The sequence below is a fragment of the Enhydra lutris genome, unplaced genomic scaffold (genome assembly GCF_002288905.1).
Source record: "Enhydra lutris kenyoni isolate GAN:26980312 unplaced genomic scaffold, ASM228890v2 scaffoldscaffold50, whole genome shotgun sequence".
Taxonomy (NCBI): domain Eukaryota; kingdom Metazoa; phylum Chordata; class Mammalia; order Carnivora; family Mustelidae; genus Enhydra; species Enhydra lutris.
This window is the reverse complement of record NW_019154134.1, coordinates 3444295-3464091: the sequence shown is the minus strand read 5'-3', so window position 1 is coordinate 3464091 and position 19797 is coordinate 3444295. Positions and strand designations below refer to the sequence as shown.

The 19797-nt window shown below is 37.7% G+C and overlaps 1 long non-coding RNA gene across 1 annotated transcript in view; it reads right to left on the bottom strand.

The window, feature by feature from the left end:
- LOC111156959 overlaps nucleotides 1-13177 on the bottom strand; it is a 29130-nt gene extending 15953 nt beyond the window's left edge. The window contains exons 1-2 of the long non-coding RNA XR_002641265.1: nucleotides 13109-13177; nucleotides 10871-10948 (exon numbers count right to left, since the gene is read on the bottom strand). This is a non-coding gene — a long non-coding RNA (uncharacterized LOC111156959). The remainder of the gene's footprint in view (nucleotides 1-10870; nucleotides 10949-13108) is intronic.
- Nucleotides 13178-19797: the final 6620 nt, after the last annotated feature.

The window sequence follows — 19797 nt, the reverse complement described above, 5'->3', positions numbered from 1 at the left end:
CCTTCACCCCAATTCTAAATGAATAATAGCCTTACCTTTAGGAAAACCATTAGGTTCTTTGTGTAAGTAATAAATACTCCTGATATTATGAGGCAATGGAATGAAACTGTTATCATTCGGATTTTTGATTTAATGGAGAATAATGTTAAACTTAAATTTTTATTAAAATACTAGTGGATTAGAAAAACTAACTGCAGCATAACCAATATGCAGTATCTCTGAGTTGGTGATCTACAACTTCCCCCCTAGGTTTTGCTGAGCTATGATTGACATGTAACACTGTATTAGTTTAAGGTATACATAAGATATACATAATGATATGATACATACATTTATGGCAAACTGATTGTCACAGAAACTTCAATTAACATTCATCACTACACATAGTTAGGAATTTTTTCTTTTGTGATGAAGAACTTTTAAGATCTACCTTTTTAGCAACCTTCAAATATATAATACTGTACTGTTAACTACAGTCACCCTACTGTACTTTATATCCCCAGGACTTACTCATGTGATAACTAAAAGTTTGTATCGTTTGATCATCTTCATCCAGTTGTCCCATTCCTTATCCCCTGTCTCTGGCAGCCACCAATCTGTTTCTGTGGGTTGCTTTTTTTTTTTTTTAGATTCCACATACATGTGAAATCATACAGTATTTGTCTTTGTCTGATTTCTCTCACTTAGCATAATGCCCTTAGAGTCCACCCATGTCTTCACAAGAAGCAGGATTTTCTTCTTTCTTATGGCTGAATACTATCTCTATTATTAATGTCTATCTATTAAAAAATGCTGAGGCCAAGAGAAGGTTGAGAAACTCTCCTAGATAAAAAATACACATTAAAACTAAAAGTGATATGTGATCTTGATTTTGATCTTGGACCATCAGAAAAATAGCTGTAAAGGTCATTCTTGGAACAACTGAAAGACTTGGAATATGGCCTAAGAACTAGATGATGGTACTGTATCAGTAAAATTTCCCAAGTTTTATAACTGCATTGTGGTTATATAAGAGGCTGTCCTCCTTTTTAGTAAATTCACTGTGAAATAAGTGAGTAAAGGAAAATATTTTCTACTACTTACTCTTAAATAGCTCAGAATAAATAATTTGCATGTAAAGTAAGCATACACATATATATCTGCATTGCTATCTACCCATCTATCAATCTATCTATGAAAATAGAAGGAAAGAGATAAAACTAAAGAAAAAAATAGAAATTATTGATGTATCTGGTAAAGTGTACATGGAGATAGTTTATACTGTTGTTGTAAATTTCCTATAACTCTAAAATTATATCAAAATGAAATTTCCAAAAATATTCTAGTCATAACCTACTCTTTCTTGTCTCATCACCACATGTTCCCAACACCAAGCTCCAGCTTCATTAGAAAACTTACCTACACAACCATGTGCTTTCCGGGCTCTATACTTCTCAGCCCACTGTTTTGTCTTCCTAAAGTTCTTCCTTTGTCTTCTCTGCCTATCTAAAGCCACATAATCTTCAAGACATAGGACAGCAGTAATTACTTCTCGAAGACTTCTAGCAGACTTCTTGAAGACTTCTGGCCTAACTCAGATTAAATTGACCTTTCTCTCCTGGTAACACATTATCTGATCCATGTTGCTAAAATAGTTTGTCCTTTAGAGTAGACTAGGTTGTACTGTGGAAACACGGCCAAAATCTCAGAGAGTTAAAACAGTGGAGGTTTCTTTTTCATGATAGCTAAGTATCTTAAGGATGGGTGAGGTGGGCTTTGCTCATGAGGGTCACTCAGGGCCTGAGGATGATGGAAAATATATCTTGACATGTGTTTCCATGATTCCACATCAGAGGGAAAGGAGCATGGGAAATCATGAGCTGGCTCTTAAAGCTCCTCATTAGAAATGACTATGTCACTGTGTTCCTTTCTCTTTGGTTAAAGAAGTTATATGGACATGCCTAATTTTACAGTGGGTGGAAAGTGCAGTCTGCCTGGAAGGGGACCATGAAGAGCTCTAAGGTTCACTCATAAGGTTTATCACATGACACAAATGTTACTGTGCATGCCACTACTCTCTAGTGGATTGGGATAGCATCTTAATGTCCTATTCATCTTTCCATTCAACCCTAGAAGCCCCGTGATTAATACAAAGTCACTGCTTAATGCTTATTGTCTGCTGGAGTGCCCATCAACAGACTTGCCAAGGTTGTGGAATTTCTGTAACTTAGCTTCATGTCTCTGCATTTCTAGCACTATTCACTACAGAAAAAAAAAAACAAAAAACAAACAAAAACCCAAACCCACACACAAAAACAACAACAATAACCAAAAAAACCCCACAGACTTCCCTGACGGCGTCCCACCCTTATTAAGTTGTGATCTGCTGAGAGGAATCACAGCTACTTTTACTATTTAATATTTTACGTTCCTTATTCTACATGCAATAACCCATTTTAGAATTTTCCTGCAGCCAAAGAATACCAAAGGAATATATTGATTAAAACCCCATAAATAAAAACACTTTATTTTTTTCAATCTGCCATGAGTTCTCACTTTTGCTTTTGAGGCTTTCTCTCCGTTCTCTTGCATGGCTCTTTTCATTCAAAAAGTCCTCAAAAGGTATAGGAAATATCAAAGTCTAAAACGAGTCTTCCAAAACAAATTCTACCAGGCTGGTGTATGTTCTTGGTTAGCTCATGAAATTAAAAATCTGATTGTGTTTAAATCAGATTCCCACCCATCTTTGTATTTGTTCACTTATTTAGTGCTGTTAGGAATAATTAGTGTAACTCATTCCTCAGGTCCCACTGGAACTCTAAATTACTAATGGTGTATTTCTCTCTCTGGGAAAGAGAAGAGTGGAAATTGGCTGTAGCAAACGTGCAGAGGAGTAAGATGCTCTAAGGGAACTTGCCTGTTAGGTATATTGAATCATCATCATTTCAGTGAAATGCAACAAAATAGGCAATCTTTGCAGATCAGCATGGTTTTTCAATTCAAGTCAGAATTTCAATGTGCGGCACAGAATGAATAGGGATGATGAATGCAGGAGGCAGTATGCAGGAGTCACTCAAATGCAAAGCATCTGTTGTTGCCTGGATCCCAGGAAGCTGGGTTATGTGGAGAATTTCTTACTGCGCCATGATGTCTGCCATGTTGAGGCAGGTCAGAGATTGGATTAGTGTTGTGGTTACTCCTACCACCAACCGTGGAGGTGTGACAAAAGTGGAAGTGCTTTGCCTAACTCAGGTTTCCAAATGCAAAATGGAAACAATTTGGGTATCTGGATTTCAAAGAAAGCTTCCATATCTCCCTTTGAGGGTGAGCAATCTCTCAGTGACAGATCGTTTTATGAGATTTCTAACTAAGATGAGCAAGCCTGTTTTGATAACATAAAATTGGCAGGAACTTGAGCTCAAAATCTGAATAGAGCTCAAACTCAGTATCTGTGCAAGTTTGAAGAGGCACCGATGATTTTATGCAAATTGTTTGTTTAAGGACTACTTCCCCTGAGCACATCTGCAGGCTCACATGGGCTGAAGGTAGAAGAGGAGATAAAAACTCTTTAGTTAAGAGGACTACTGGCTTTTTTGGTTTGTTTCTCCCTAGTAATTAGAAATCAGATTGAGAAATTAATAATGTCTAACGTTCTTGGAGCAATTTTATTGAGAGAGGACCTAGGATAGGTGCTTTGAGATTCCGTAGAGGTACTACTACTGTTCTCATTTTCCCGATGAGAAAGTGGGGCTCAGGTGTATGAGAGTTTATTCAGTGCCCGTGGCAGTAAGTGGCAGACAGGGTTATGAACCCAGGCACTCTGTCAGCAGAATCCACTCGTCTAAGTCATACTATAGTATATTGACCTTCGTAGATAAAACAGAGGAACTCTAGGGAATTACTTAAAACTCAAATTGAATAGTCTGAGGAAAAGAATGACAAAAAAACTCAGAATACTTTAAATTTGTTGTTCTTACCTAAACTCTGCAGAATATTCTTTCTGAAATAGGACAGCTTGTTCATTCCCAGGAAATTGATAGACTGCCTTGTAAATGGCTTTAGACTTGTGGCCATCTAATCAGAGTCCTCTGTAACACCATGAGGGAGAAGGGTGAGAATTCCTATTTTTCTCAGTCTGATACCAGCAATGTAACTATTAGGATTATTGAGGGTAACCTCAGGCTGCACTAAAAAGTCTGTTAATGGTTTATCTGATTGGGCCTACTTTTGTCTCTATCTCCCCCTCTCCCATGGTATGAATGTTGTAAGTTGAGGTGTTGCGCCAGGAGGATGACAAAAATGGAGTAAGGGGAGTCAAGAATTTACTGCAATTTCAGGGCTTATAATATCCCAGGGATCTCCTCTTTGTGATAAGGTTTGTTCAGGCCTCAGATGCTAGAATCATTCCTGACTCAGGGCCAGTGTTACCTCACCTCTCACCAGGACTCCTGCAACACTCCAACCTGGTCTCTCTGCTTCCACCTGATGGAAACGTTGCCTCTCCTTCTCACAGGGGCTAGCAGAGATTCTTTTACATCACAGGTTGCATCTGCTACCTCTTCCCCCCAAGCCCTCTAAGTGGCTTCCCATTTCACTTAATGCATTTCAGATCTCTCTTCCCTCACTTCTGGTCACCCTCCCTTCTCATGTTCTGCTTCAGCCACACTGGCTGCCGGCATACTCCTAGCTCAGAGCCAGATGTACCCTGGACCCTTCCCTTGCCTGAAACCCTCATCTTCTGGGGCCGAGAAAGCCTATCTCCTCACTTCACTCAGATTTGTAAATATTTACTGAGACCCTTTCCCTCATTCCCATTTCTTCCAAAACAATCCCTTTGACCACTCTCTATCCCATTACTGTGATTTATATTTCTTCTTAACACTATCTCATGAAATAGTCTATATTTAATGTGTTTGTTTATTGTCTGTCTTCTTCAAATAGAATGCAAGTTCTATGAGAGTTTGGATTTGACCTGTGTACTGCTTAGTGTTACATAAATGATTGAGCTTTTCATGAAGCAAAGCCATAGGAACCAGCAACATAGTTTTAATGGGTATTAGGCTTGGCAAGTTGTAACATACAAAATTAGGAGCCGGGAAGTACAGGATAAAATTAACACTAATGTGTAATGCATTAAAAAAAAAAAAAAAAGCACAATCTATAGGCAATCCCAAAATAGCATATCCCATAGGCAAAAGAAAATCATATGCCCTAGGCATCCAAATTGTTCCTAAAGGTTGAGAAGGTCTAAATTAAATTTTGATGGATGAGTTTCAAAGGGAGAAAGGAAGAGTTCTGAGGGAAATTTTGTCATCCAAAGTCTGTAAGATAGAGGTTAAATGAGTCCGTTAAGTTCAACCTGGAGTAAGGGATTTTTTTTGTGAAGACATAGCTTACCCTCCACATTTGTTGGTCACCTACTGGATGTCAGGGACTGTTGGAGATACCTTAGGTTCTCATGTCTGTAACTCACAGAAACTTTGGATCGTAGGCCATTATAATCCCCACATATAGATGAGAGAATGGAGGCTCAGAGAGATTAAATACTGTGTCCGAGAATGAAGAACCGCCCTAATGACTCTCCCTTACTAAGCCTTACCCAGTGACTTTGGATCTGCAGGGGGGTGCTTCTGCTTTCCAGCTGCTGGACCATTTAATGGGCTTTGACCATATACTGAAATATTTTGAGACACCGTATACCTGTATCATCGGAACATGTTGGATTACTTAAGAAAAAACTATTTTTGTTCATGCACATGTAGATTCCACAAATAGGACTGGATGTATCCTATGAATGCTATATTTCTTTGAATGCAAAAATCAATCTGTATGAAAAAGAATTCCGTTTTCTAGGAACACTTGATTTTAAAAGTATTGACACTTTGTGTGTATGTGTGTGTGTGTGTGTGTGTGTGTGTGTGTGTGTAAGATTTTATTTATTTGTGAGAGAGAGAGCACAAGCAGGGGGAGCCGCAGACAGAGGGAGAAGCGGGCTCTCTGCTGGGCAGGGAGCCCAATAGAGGAATTGATCCCAGGACCCTGGGGTCATAACTTGATCTGAAGGCAACTGCTTAACCAACTGAGCCACCCAGGCGCCCCAGAATCGACACTTTGAAATGACCACTGGCTTGCAATAGTTACTCTCCCTAAAAGCTTGGTCATCACTTCTATTAAAGCATTCTAACATAGTCTTTCTACAGATAGAAATATATGGTAAGCTTTTGTATTTTAATAAAGTGAGTGCTATTTAGAGTGGTTTAGGTTTTATAAGTATGCACACTAAGAGATCCAACTGTAATATCAAAAGTACACATTTTAGAAATAAGGAAGAGATTTCTTGCACTATTCTAATGATTCCAATAAATTCCAATTCCAATTAATATAAAAGAGGTCAAGAGTTAACAGTGTAATGGTTCAGGACATTGGTTTGACCAAGTAACTGTGACATCTTTGGCAAATTTCTTAACACCTCTGGGTCTCAGTTTCTTCATTTCTGTAATGAGCTAATGCAGTCAGGCCATTTACCACAGTGGCACATAGAAACCACTCTTTAAGTGGTACTGGTTATTGTTATTACCAACATTACAAAAAGGAAGTGTAATATGGCAACAGATCAGAGATCCTACTCCAATTCTACCTCTCATCTCAGTCCTCAAAACATGTACAGTAATGGGAGTTTTGCTGGGATATCACATAAATCAAAATTAATAGAACTCGAGTCCTTTAAAATTATATAAAAACAACTCAAGTGTGATGACAGAATGTGAACAATTATATGGAGTTTCACTTCACGTGTGCCGCACTGGAAAACAAAATAAAGCTGAAATGGAACATGTCTCTGTTGACATGGAACATTACCACTCCTCCCCATTTACTACCCAGGTTCTCTGTTGTGTTGTTTTTAAGCCATGTTTTGCAGTGAGGTGCTCCTCCTCCTTGACTTAATCCCTTTCCTCAGAAATTCTGCCTGGAGATCTAAGAGCAGATGGTGCCTTATTGTTAAAGAAAGTGGTATTTTTGTTGAGTGTTTGATCGCATTGTTCTGCTGGGGACTGGCTTGTCAGCAACTTGTGCCATCAGGATAAGATATATGCCAGGGAAAATGAAAACAGCATATTTGCTAAGCATGTCAGAGGATGTATTGACAATTGCATCAAAACCTGAAACCATAGTTTCAACCATTAAAACATATGAAGGAGTTATTTTCACTTTGTCAAATAAATCCAGGGGTTGAGGCCATGTATGTACCATAACAAAACGAAGGCAGCAATCCACACAGGTTGTGACCCTAGCTTCTGAAAACGGCCACCCAATATAGAAAGGATGGAGATGACTTCGTTTATTCAATAGCCGTTATTGAATACGCACTGCGTCATGCATTGTGCTCTGCACCGCAGGTGTGTAAGGTATGGTCCCTAACTTAGGGTGATCTCAATCTTGCCGGTGAGAAAAACCAACAGATAAATTAAGCAATATGGCTATTCTTTACTTTCCTACACCATAGATTCATTCTCTGCATTTCTTCTGTGCTCTGGGAGGGAGGCTAATGCCAGTGAATTGCTCCCTTACCCACCGGCTTCCAGATGAGTTCAGCCAATTGTATTTCTCGTAGGAGGGTCAGAGGGTGCACATTTTCTCTCCCACTCCTCCCTGCTTGGACATCTAGCTTCTGGAAGTGCCTCTGGCTTCCATGGCTGCTGCTCCTTCCATCCTCTCCTCTCCCCGAGCTCCAGCCCTCACCAGGTTCTGGGCAACACTGCTGCCTTCTTCCTTGGAGGGTGGAAGCTTTCAAACTTTTAGGAGTATTTTTATTTTTGTCAAATAAATCCATTCTTCCTGATTCAGCTCTCCTGGTGGTAGTGGCTTGGATTGCTACTGTTCCCTGAGTGTCCCAACATGTCTTGTTCATTCCATTAACCATGCAATACCTCAGAAGCAGGCCTTTATTGTAACTATCTTCACTTGAAACAGTGGAGCTGAACTCTATTTCTTGACAGATGGAAGGGCTATAACAGAGAAACTAGATTCTTCAAAATTCGTTCTATCATAGACTATCGAGTGCTTGTATGTGAGTGTACTAGCCACAAGGTATAAAAAACTAGTACTTTCTAGTAGAACTTGATGGAAATACTCTGCACTGCTCCAGATGCTAGTGAGTAGGCATATGTGATGACTAAGCCCTTGAAATATGACTATTGGGACTGAGCAATTGAATTTTAAGCTTTATTTAATATTAATTTAAATTTATATAGCAGTACACGGCTATTGGCTAGTGGCTCCCACACTAGACAGACACGTGTGGACTAATTTAACAGGAGGCTGAATAACTCTTTGGAATAGAGGGAGGTGTGCAGAAAGATCAGTGTTTGTTCTGAGATATGGCTAGGAAGGTGACATGTGGGCTGCTCTCTACATGAACAGGTTCTTTACCAGGAGAAAATGTGGAGCGTGCATTGTGGGCAAAGGGAGCACATTACGTAAATGCTGAAAGGCTTTGGCATATGGAAGGTAAGCACAGAGTATCACGTTGTATTCAAAATGGTTAGATTACAGCACTCAAGGGGGATATCTTGGAAAAGGAGACGGGAATGTTGTGTGGGGGCTTCACGTGGATAACTCTTCTTTCGTGTCCATACTCCATGGTAATACCATCATGCAGATCATCTTAAAACATGAATATTCAGCAGGATGGTAATGATATGTACCTATTCCTTTAAAAAATATTCCATTGAGGGGGAACCTGGGTGGCTCAGTTGGGTAAGCATCTGTCTCCAGCATAGGTCATGATCTCAGGGTCCTGGGATCCAGCCCCACCTTGGGCTCCATGCTCCCTGCTCTGCCTCTTCCTCTTCCTCTGCCCCTCCTCCTGCTCTTGCTCTCTCTGTCTCTCAAATAAATAAAATCTTTTAAAAAAATAAAAAAATATTCCATTGAGCTTTTAATATCAGTAAATATTTTAGTGATTATTTATGGTATGCTCAATTCTATTGCCTCCTATTCTTTGAGGTTTTGCTAGAAAAGTGAATTCACTATTACTTGTACAATAGATACAATAGATAATAGTGACCTAGCTTGATAAGGATGTACAAGGTGCCAAGGAGCATAAATGAGGTACTCAGAGACATGACTGAAAAAGATGAGGAAAAAATTCCTGGATAAATTGTGAAGTCTGTGCCTGGCTTGAACAGTTGGTGAGAATTTTCTAGGTGAATTTGTGTAGCTGTGTGGGTTGGGTATTGGAAGAGAGGGAATAATGGGAGTGGAATGGAGTATGTTTCTGTCAGAAAACATTAAATAGGAGATAATGACAGGACTGAGAGAAAGTTGGAGTGGTCTGAAGGATCAGATCTACAGAGATCTAAGTTATCAAAGGATCACTCCAGATGAATGTCTTTGGAAAGATGTAAAACTGGAATGTCATTTAGAAGCCTGTGGCAGCAATGCAGGGAAGACATAATGATATCTGAACACAGGTTCTGAGAAATAATACGTCTCACTTGTGATCTTTCATGCTTCTAAAGTTTACTTGTTTCTTTAAAAAAATAAAACAACAACTCTGCTCTTGCTCTGGGTCATAATAATAATAACTACTATTTACTAAGAAATTACTATGTGCCAATCACTCTTCTAAGCCTTTACACGCTGTGTATTAATTCACTTAATCCTTATTACAACCCTATGAGGTAGGTACTGGTATTACCCCCTAATTTCACAGATGAATAAACAGAGGTTCAGCAAAGCTGAGTAACTCTCTCAAGGTCAGCCTTAGTCATTTACCTTGAATACTGAGCTGACCTGAAAGTAACATTATCCAAAACAGAATGAATTCCAAAAAAGTCATACCTGTCTTATAGACTTTGAGCAGAAAAGGATGACTATTTTAAGAAGGATGTAAAAAAGTAAATGTGAATGCAGCCAAAATCATCACTATTAAAAGCCATCTAAGACTAATCAGTTTACCATGATTGTCTTCCTAACATTCTTATTGAACAAAATGCTTCCCAGTTTAAATATTTCAATGTGAATAATGTTAAATGTGGAATATAATTTTTAAAGTGATTTTAAGGGGACATGCTTGACAGATTTTGAAAACATCTTTTCTTTTTATAGACCAAATCATTGTCACTGAATACTAAAATATGAGTTTCTGGATGCTTGATGAGTACTTATAGCTATTAGGATCGGTATTTATAGGACTTAGCTTAATATCACCCCCTGCGATGTAGTATTATCAGCTTTCATTGGTTTATTTTATAAGGATTTTTCCTGCCCAAAGATAGAATTCAGTAAATTGAGGGAGAGCTGTGCAGTTGCACCATTTTAATAGAAAATGCCTTGTTCTTAACAAAATTACCAAAAAGACTTAATATAGGATCTAAATTTCTTCTCGTTTCAAATACGTTGTAAAAAGAATATAATTTGATAAGAGGTGGGATGTTGTCTGGGCTCCCAAAACCCAACACTCATTTAGTTTCCAGCTTAGAAATCTAATAATTACTCCTACCACTGTAGCATTCCCTTATATGTCCTGGCTGTCCGTCTGTCTTGCAAAATTCCATCACAGTCACATTAGATGGCACTCACTGAAATAGAATATGCCAACCCATTCAAGCTTATAAACTTCCCACTTTCCCACTGAACCTGACATCACATTGATTTCTTCTCACAATAACCTGTCTTTCTGATAAATAGAATTCTGTTAGTTTTCATTAAAATAGCTATAAGCCAATTGGATGAAATCAAGTCAGGGAGAAGAGTTTATGACATCTGCCATCTTTTAATAGACTCCCTAAATGAATGCTTTGGATCTCATTCTTTAGTTGAGGATTACATAGAAAAAAATCATAGCACCGTCTAGTTATTAGCATAATAATGGCAAGTCAATACTTACAGACATAATATTTAGGTGCAGAAATAGTAGACACCATGATATGTCTGAGGATCCAGGACCAGAAGCATTTTGGTTGTGCTGAAACATAGATAATGTGGAAAATATTAGTAAAAAATGAGGCTCTAAAAGGATGTCAAGGCCAGGTCATGAAAAATCTGGTTCCATACTAAGGATGTTGGATTTTATCCATCTATAGTGCACAACTGCTGAGGGCACTGAGCAGAGAAATTATATAAACAGAAAGCCCCTTGGACTTGGATGATAAAACTGATCTAGAGCTTTCTTATCTTCAGAACTATAGCAGCATAGGATCTGGGAACTCATTACTCCATTCTGGACTAGTGTGTTACTTAACTAAAGGACTAGAAGGCTATCACCTGTGAAGCAGTCTGACAGCACTGACACCAGGCTTGGCACATGGAGATGGTTAGTTTGGTTGAAGCTGAGAATGCTAGCTGTACTGGCGTCTCTCAATGGAGTTCTTTTTCAGGGAGCCTTGAACCAAGAGAAATCAGTTGAAATCGGGTCAAGTTATCATTAGTGAGTTAAAATCACAAGAGTGGCTAATCAACTGTTGTCAAGGAAAATCTTAAGTCAAACATATGGAAAATGAGACTTATGAATCATAGCACCAGCTTGGCTTCAGCCCTCAGGCAAATGAAACTCAATCAGTAAAAAATATATTCAGTAGAAACATGACTTGTTCTAATTCTGTCTAAGGCACCTCAGTTCCAGAAGCAGAGCGCCCTCCACAGATGTAAAGACAACAATTGTTCCCTTACTTCTAAAGTCACAATGCAAGTTTGATGTTGGTCTGACCCTCTCCAACTGTGCAAATATTGGACAAGTACCTTACGTGCTCTAATTCTTATTTTTATCATCTTAAAAAATAAAATGTAAAAATAGCCAACTCCGCCTCAGGGGGTTTACGCTCCAGGAGGGCAGGGGCTAAGTCTGTCATCTGCACAGCTGAATCTCTGCTGACTAGCACACGATCAGGCACAAGGCAGGCATCTAACAGATGTCTGTGGAAGAAGTGAATGAGTGTGCGAGGAGAACTAAATGTCATAGTACCTCACGAAAATGCTTTTGGGCCACAGAATGCCATATGTATGGTGATATTCTGATGCTTCAGATTCTAAGTTCAATAAAAATCCACCCAGATTCACATAAAAAGTACATCACATATTAAAAGATCTTCAGTCACTTTCCCCCCAGCACCAAAAGGCAACAGTGAAACTAATTGTCACTTATTATTTGGCCCAATGAATAGATGAGGAAATCCAGACTGAGGTAGACAAAGTAAACTCCTCAAGGTAGCAAAGAAGTAAGAGCTCATTCTAAGACTCAAATTCAGGTCTGTCTGCCTCCACAGCCCATGATCCATGCTACCTCTCAAATGAAAAATCTGACTTTTTTCCCTCTAAAATGTATTATAGTTTAAAAAAAATCCATGTCAAACTGTCAGGTCCTACTGAATGAGTCTACTTTGTGAAAATGGAATTAATGAATTAAATAGGGCATCACATTTGTTTCAGTGTATGTCTCCCAAACTCCTTTTACTCTAAGGACTCAACTTACTTGGCTTCATCTTCATAAAACAAATGTGGGATAAATGTTGGGTTCTTCATTCACAGACCTGGGTTTCTATGATTTTTGTGTGTGTGTGCAATTCCACTTTTTGTATTTTACTTTTCATTTGTAAAGCATAAAATTCTCCTTTAACAATATCCCTCTCTAGAAAATGGTAGTTTGTTCTTCATGTAATTATATGTTTCTGGTGGTTTTAGAAGTTGAAGCCATCAACCCAAAAAGAAAAAAAGAAGTGAAAAATGCTGCCTCAGCATGTAAGATATTATCTTATAAGGAAATCTGAAGTAGTTCAAATCAAGCAATCAGGAAGCCTCTTATATGGGGGAAAGTCATGGATGACTTTTGCCAGAATTATTGCCTGTCATACCCATTTCCCATTTTCTCTCTGCATCTGTCCTCACTTTTTTTTTTTTTTTAACTGTTCTCTTGTCCTTTCCCAACTCATGCCTTGACTCATGGCCAGCTGTAGGTGCTCAAAACAGGGAAGCCTCAGCCTCTGGACCTGCTTCCCCAAACCAACTCGCTCAGTGTTGTAGATGGTATTTCAAAAGCATGGGAAAGGTAACCTAGTCAAGAGCCATTCTTTTCCAATCACTTGTAGTCATGGCAGTTGGGTTTATCTATCATATCTCATGTAATACTTACCAGCACATCTAGGGTCTTTGGTAAGTCAGTATCCTCCAGGAGGAAATGACCAATAATGCTAACATAGGTGGCTCTTCTGAAAATGCAAAACAGATCATTAAAAGAATGATTAGAAACTCTTTGAAAGGGAGGTCTAAGGATGTCATATCCATATATGCTTCAAAGGAAAGTGGATCTAAATTTTCAACTTCAAAAACAAAGTTAATTTCTCTAAAATATTAGTTCATGTAAAAGCCTGAGGAAGAACCAATACATGTTATTCTTTTAATGCATTTATTTAGTACAGACTAAAAGTTTATTGACCCCAAGTATTTTTAGGAAAAATGAAAAGACCAATTACCTAATTGATTTGGGTTATTGGGCTACTTTACAAAAATAGTTTAAAGAAATACTGTCTGAAAATATAAGTGCTATAAATATTTTAATTATACCATTGATGTGGACTTGTCTCACATACTTTTACTTGTAGTTCATTTGGTCAGAGTAGCTCCATTATACTTTGTATAGGGTTTATTAAACCTTTTACTGAAGTTTGCTTATCTGTCAGTATCCAAAAAAGTTACCAAGAGAAATGGGAGCACATCTAACCTTAATTCCTAAATACTTCCATCTTCTTTTTCCCTTAGAATCTTTGTTAATCATTTTCTTTACCTGCCATGAAGGTAAATGAAGATCTATCCATTTGAAAAAAAATTGTTCTGAGTACCTACTAGATGCAAAGTTTGATACTAGCTATTGAGGTGCACACATGGCTTGACCATTTTGTAAGGGATTTGAGTGTCAAGGAGCTAAAACATGGAATGAATTTGAAAAGGATAAATTCTAATATACACACAAAATATTGCTATTTTCCTTTTTTGAATCCTGCAGAGTATCTGAGGAAATATAAAAAGCCTTTTGATCTTCTGGGCAACTGAAAATGGAAAGCTGCCATAGGAGGAATCAAGTGCACAAATAGTGATTAATATGAAATAGCTAATTGGACCGAGCCCCTGGAGAAAGTACAAAAAGCTGAGAGATGGAGAGTTGCATATTGCTCTGTTTATTCTGGCAAAATGAAAGTCTTCTCCCATTTACATTTCTTCTTATTAATATGCTACATGGACTATTGGCATATCCCATTTTATTCTGTTTGCAGGGCTTTAAGAAGGTGACTCAGGGGCAGCTAATGAAGAATGACAAGCACCTAATATAAATCAAATGTTTCATCATTCCTTTTACATTAATCTCCCCTTCTGCAAAGATTAGTGGAAGTGCTTAGCTGGAGAAACTAGGAGGAAATATGGACAGCGATGGAGATCAGATTAATCTTGGCCTTTTGAACACAAGTATAGAATTTGGTGGCATGTTGAAAAAAGTAGAAAAATCAGATTCCATTTGAACCAGAGCAATTTAATCACTACACAAAGCCGAATAGTCTGCATCTGGGCGTCCATGGCTTTAATTGAACTCATGAAGAACTGAGTGTTTTATAGATTAGGTGATTCTTAGCTCAAGTCTGAACTGGCAAATAAAAAGTTATGCACCTTCAGGCTGAATTATAAACTCAGTTTTTCCTTTTATTTATTTATTTTTTTGAGAAGTCTTCCTCATTACTCTAGACACGTATCTCAAACATAGGAAGTAAACGGTCAGCAATTAATTATCCAGGTTCACTGGACAAAAAGTTTTCTGCTCCCTCTCCCAGTTCTTTTATCAGAGAAATCCAGGGTGCTTGTCCGTATTTGGACAATGAAAACAGCCTCATGAGAGCTGGGAAAAAAGCCCTGGGAAGAGAGGTTGGGAATAAAGTGGACTCAGTTTACCCACCTGAACCAGAGGCAGAGACTGGGTTCTTCCATAAACTTGACTCTGTTTCTTTTCTGTAAGTCACTAGCCCACTTCTGCCAAAAATGGCAGTGAGTGCTAAGTAGAAAGAATGCTGTTATAATAAGCCATTTATTGAGCTCTTGCTGTTCACTAGAAACTGAAGAACTTTACCCAAGGCCTTGATGTAGGCTTCTAATGGCATCACCATGTTTTTTTTTTTTATTCTATAGATAAAGACACTGTTTTTGTGAAGAAATACTGGATGCTGAAATAAAATGTGATTACTGATACAGAAGTAAGTCCTTTGGGAATAGAAGAGACCAGTTGCAAGACTTCTCTCCAGTTGAGCTCTCTTAGCCTTCCTGAACCTACCCTGTGAAATCAATCTAGGCAGTCATGGCATTGTTCTGGGAGAAGGGTGTAATAAGGTGCAAGGGATTGGGGAATTCTAACTTAGAAGCCAATGAAATCTATGTAAAGTCCATCTTCTTTCTCCTAACACAAAGCTTTAACTTAAATTCAAAGCATGGACAATATTACGCAACCAAAAAAAACCCTTCTGTTTCCACTGAACAAGTGACCCTTTTAAATTGTTATTATCCAGAACGAAGGAGCCAATGTTAGAGAAGGAGAAGTATCCTGGCCTTTTAGCACAGTGTTCACATTCAGATAATCTGACTCCAAGACAGATTCTTGAAACCCTTGCCATGCAACTTGGGGTCCAGGGAGCAATAGCATCAGTATCACCGAGCAGTCAGCTAGATATACAGAATTTCAAGCCCTACTCCAAATCCCACTGGTTCATAATCAACATTTTATCAAGATCCCCACAAAGTCTGCATGCACCTAAGAGTTAAATGGCATTGCTGTCTGTCATTATTTCCTTGGTGTTCAGTCCCGGGGGCATCAAAATCGCTTTGAACTTTCGTAAACCTGCCGGTCTTGCCAGCCTTGCCATATACCTTTGGGGTGAGGTGGGGCATATACAGGTTTGCTAAATTCCACAAGGGATTTTGATACTTAACCAAAGTTAGTTTTGACTTCAGCCTTGGAGATTTTTTAGGCAGGTAATAGAGATCTGACCAAGGATGGAGAAGCATCTCTCAGTACCTACAGACATTCTCTGAGTCACATCTTAGATGCCGGCAGCAGAAAATCTTGCCTTCTCTCCTGGGCCTTTAATTCCTTCTCTGAACTTTACAGATGCCTGAACTTCTCCAAAGCCATTCTGCTGAGTCTTTCATCACATTCTCCTCCTCCTTCCACGCTTTTATCTATTCATCCTCCACTCATGATGAGGAGAGAGAGTAGCAAGGTAGCATGTAGGTAAAGGACAGGCAGTTCTCTTCCTTTGTTGTTCTCCTTCAAGTTCTTCTGGAAAAGGAATGGAGCCAATAAAAACGGGGAAAACCTCCTGCTTTATCCTTCTTTATGCTTTTTAAGGTCTACTTCATGTTTTGTGTGTTTTTCTCTCAGAGAACCACAGAGGTTAACCCACAGAGGTCCAAACCCTTTGTCTTTTATGTGCCCTGCTTCATCTTTATTGATAACTTCTGTGACCCAGGGTGTATTCTGAGAAGATTAACATTTCAAAAGTGGGTTGTTCAGCAGTCAAATCCATTTACTCTATCCAAGGCAAGAGAGCTAAGTGTCTGTTAAAATAGCCATTGAATTACAGTTCAATGTTATTTGAAATTTACAAATAAATCCGCATCTGATCTTGCAAAAAAGCTTCTCTGTTTGCAATGGTTATGTATTTGTATTTGAGTCTCTAGCCATTTGTAAAAACTTGACATGGAATCTCCTTTTCCAGAATCATCTTCTAAGACTCTCCTAAGTTGATCTCCTAAAGAGCAGAGAGGAGGCACTTAAAGAGTAAGTGGTAGTGATTTAGCAAACGTAATTTAAATATTTTGCTTTTCTCCCACCCTTACAAATTATCTCTTGGTGATGTTTATATTAACAGCTATGATTTTAATAATGTTCACTTTTTGGCACCATGGGCTTTAGGACCTCCGGGTACTAGAACAAAATTTATTGAGCAAAATGAAAAAATTCACCAAATAGGATTGTATCTATTCTCTTCTTGGGGTAATTTTTCTTTAATGGACAGACTTCTTCAATACACACAAGGCTGTTAGTTAGACATAGTATTGTAATGGCTTTGATTTATGTTAGAGTTGAGTTCCATTTCTAACTGCATCAATCTCCATCTGTCACCTAAGATTCAATATTCCTCCTCATCTGTAAAATGGTACCTAAATCATTAGAGTTGTTGTGAAGGATTAATGATATCACTCATGATAAGTCTTCACCCAGTAAACACTCTGTAGATATTAATTGTTATCAGTATTTTATTGTTTTTGTTACTATCATCTGAAGCAAGATTTTGGGTCTATAATGTCATGATCTCTTCGGGAACCATAGTCAATCTGATGGAAGCAAGGAAATGATATTGTAAGTAGAATGAAAGTGAAATACTGTGTCAAGGTTCTAAGAATTGGGTGGAGTAGCTGGGCTATTTATGAAAGGCTGATTGAACCACACATAAAGAACAACAATCTAAATTGTATTTGAGAAAGCAGGCAAGCCATTTAATATTGAATTATTTAAATATTTCAATTAGGTGTAGTTGACATGTAATACTATATTAGTTTCTGGTATATAATAATGATTTAACAGTTGTGTACAAGATGCAGTGCTCACCACAATAAGTCTAGTAAACACTGGTCATCATAAAAAGTGAATACATAATCATGGACTATATTTCCTATGTAGTATTTTTCATCCCCATGATGTATTTATTTTATAGCTGGGAGTTTGTATCTCATATTCCTCTTCAACTCTTTCACATATACCCTGGCCCACTTTCTCTTCTGGCAACAAATTCTTCTCTGGATTTATAATTTCATTTCTTTTGTTTGTCCATTTGTCTTCTTTTTTAGATTCCTCATGTAAGTGAAATTTATGTTATTTATCTTTCTCTGACTTTAGCCTAGTACTCTAAGGTCCATTTCTGCTCTCCTAAAGAGAAAATTCTTTTTTATGGCTGATTAGTATTCCATTATACATATCATGTGTATATATATATATGTATATACATACACACACACACACACACACACACACACACACACACACACACACACCATCTTTATACATCTCTTAGTGGACACTTGCATTGCATTCATGTCTTGGTTATTGTAAATAATGCTGCAATAAACATAGAGGTGTCTATAGCTTTTCCAATTACTGTTTTTGTTTTCTTCTGAATAATACCCAGATGTGAAATTACTAGATGATACAGTATTTCTATTTTTGATTTTTGGAGGAAACTGCATACTGCTTTTCACAGTGGCTGCACCAACTTGCATTCCCAATAGCATACAAATATTCTCTTTTCTCCACATCCTTGACGATGTTTGTTGATACTAGTCATTCTCACTGGGGTGAGGTTTTGATTTGCAATTCCCTGATGATTAGTAATGTTGAGAATCTTTTTATTTGTCTGTTGTTCACCTAAATTTCCTCCTTGGAAAAATGTCTATTCAGGTCCACTGCTCATGTTTTAATCACATTTTTAATTTTTTGGTGTTGAGTTATGTGTTCTTTATATATTTTGGATATTATTGAATATACTATTTGCAAATATATTCTCCCATTCAATAAGTTGCTTTTTTGTTATACTGGTGATTAACTTCACTGTGTAAGAGCTTGTTAGTTTTATGAATTTCCAATTGTTTGGTTTTGCTTTTCTTTCCCTTTCCTGGGGAGACATAGCCAGAAAAATATTGCTAAGACTACTATACAAGAGATTACTGCCTAAACTTTGTTTTAGGACTTTTATGGTTTCAGGACTCACATTTAGGTCTTTAATCTGTTTTGAGATTATTTTTGTGCACTCATGGTGTAAGAAAGTGGTCTAGTTTTCTCAGCACGATTTATTGAAGAGACTGTCTTCTCCCCATTGTATATTCTTACTTCCTTTGTTGCAGATTAACTATATAAGCATGGGTTTATTTCTAAGCTCTTTATTCTGTTCTCTTGCTCTCTGTATCTGTTTTTCAGTACTATACTGTTTTGATTACTAGAGCTTTGTAGTATAGTTTGAAATCTGGGATGTGATAACTCCAGCTTTGTTCTTTAATCTCTTTAATCTTTGTTTTTTGTGGTATTTTGTGGTTCCGTACAAATTTTAGGATTTTTTTTTGTTCTAGTTCTCTGGAAAATACTATTGATGTATTAATGGGAAGTGCATTGAATTTATAGGTTGCTTTGGGTGGTATAGGTATTTTAACACAATTATTTCTTCCAGGAGTATATCTTTCCATTTGTGTCATTTTCAGTTTCTTTCATATGCATCTTATAGTTTTTAGAGTACAAGTCTTTCACCTCCTTGGTTAAATTTATTCCTAGGTATTTATATATTTATTTTTTTGGTGTAACTGTAAATGGGATTTTTAAAAAATATCTCTTTCTGTTCTTTTGTTACTAGTGTATAGAAATGCAGTGGATAATTCTGTATTGATTTTGTATCCTGCAGCTTTACTGAGTCCCTTTATTCTGATAGTTTTTTGGTGAAGTCTTTAGGGTTTTCTATATTCAGTATCATGGCCTCTGAAATAGTGATAGTTTTACTTCTTCCTTAACAATTTGGATACCTTTTACTTCTTGTCTGATGGCTATGGCTGGGACTTCAGTACTATGTTGAATAAAAGTGGTGAGAGTGAACATTCTTCTTCCCGATCTAGAGGAAAATCTTTTAAGTTTTTACCATCAAGTAAGATATTAGCTGGGTTAGAGAAGGGAGTTGAGGGAAATTGGAAGGGGAGGTGAACCATGAGAGACTATGGACTCTGAAAAACAATCTGAGGGTTTTG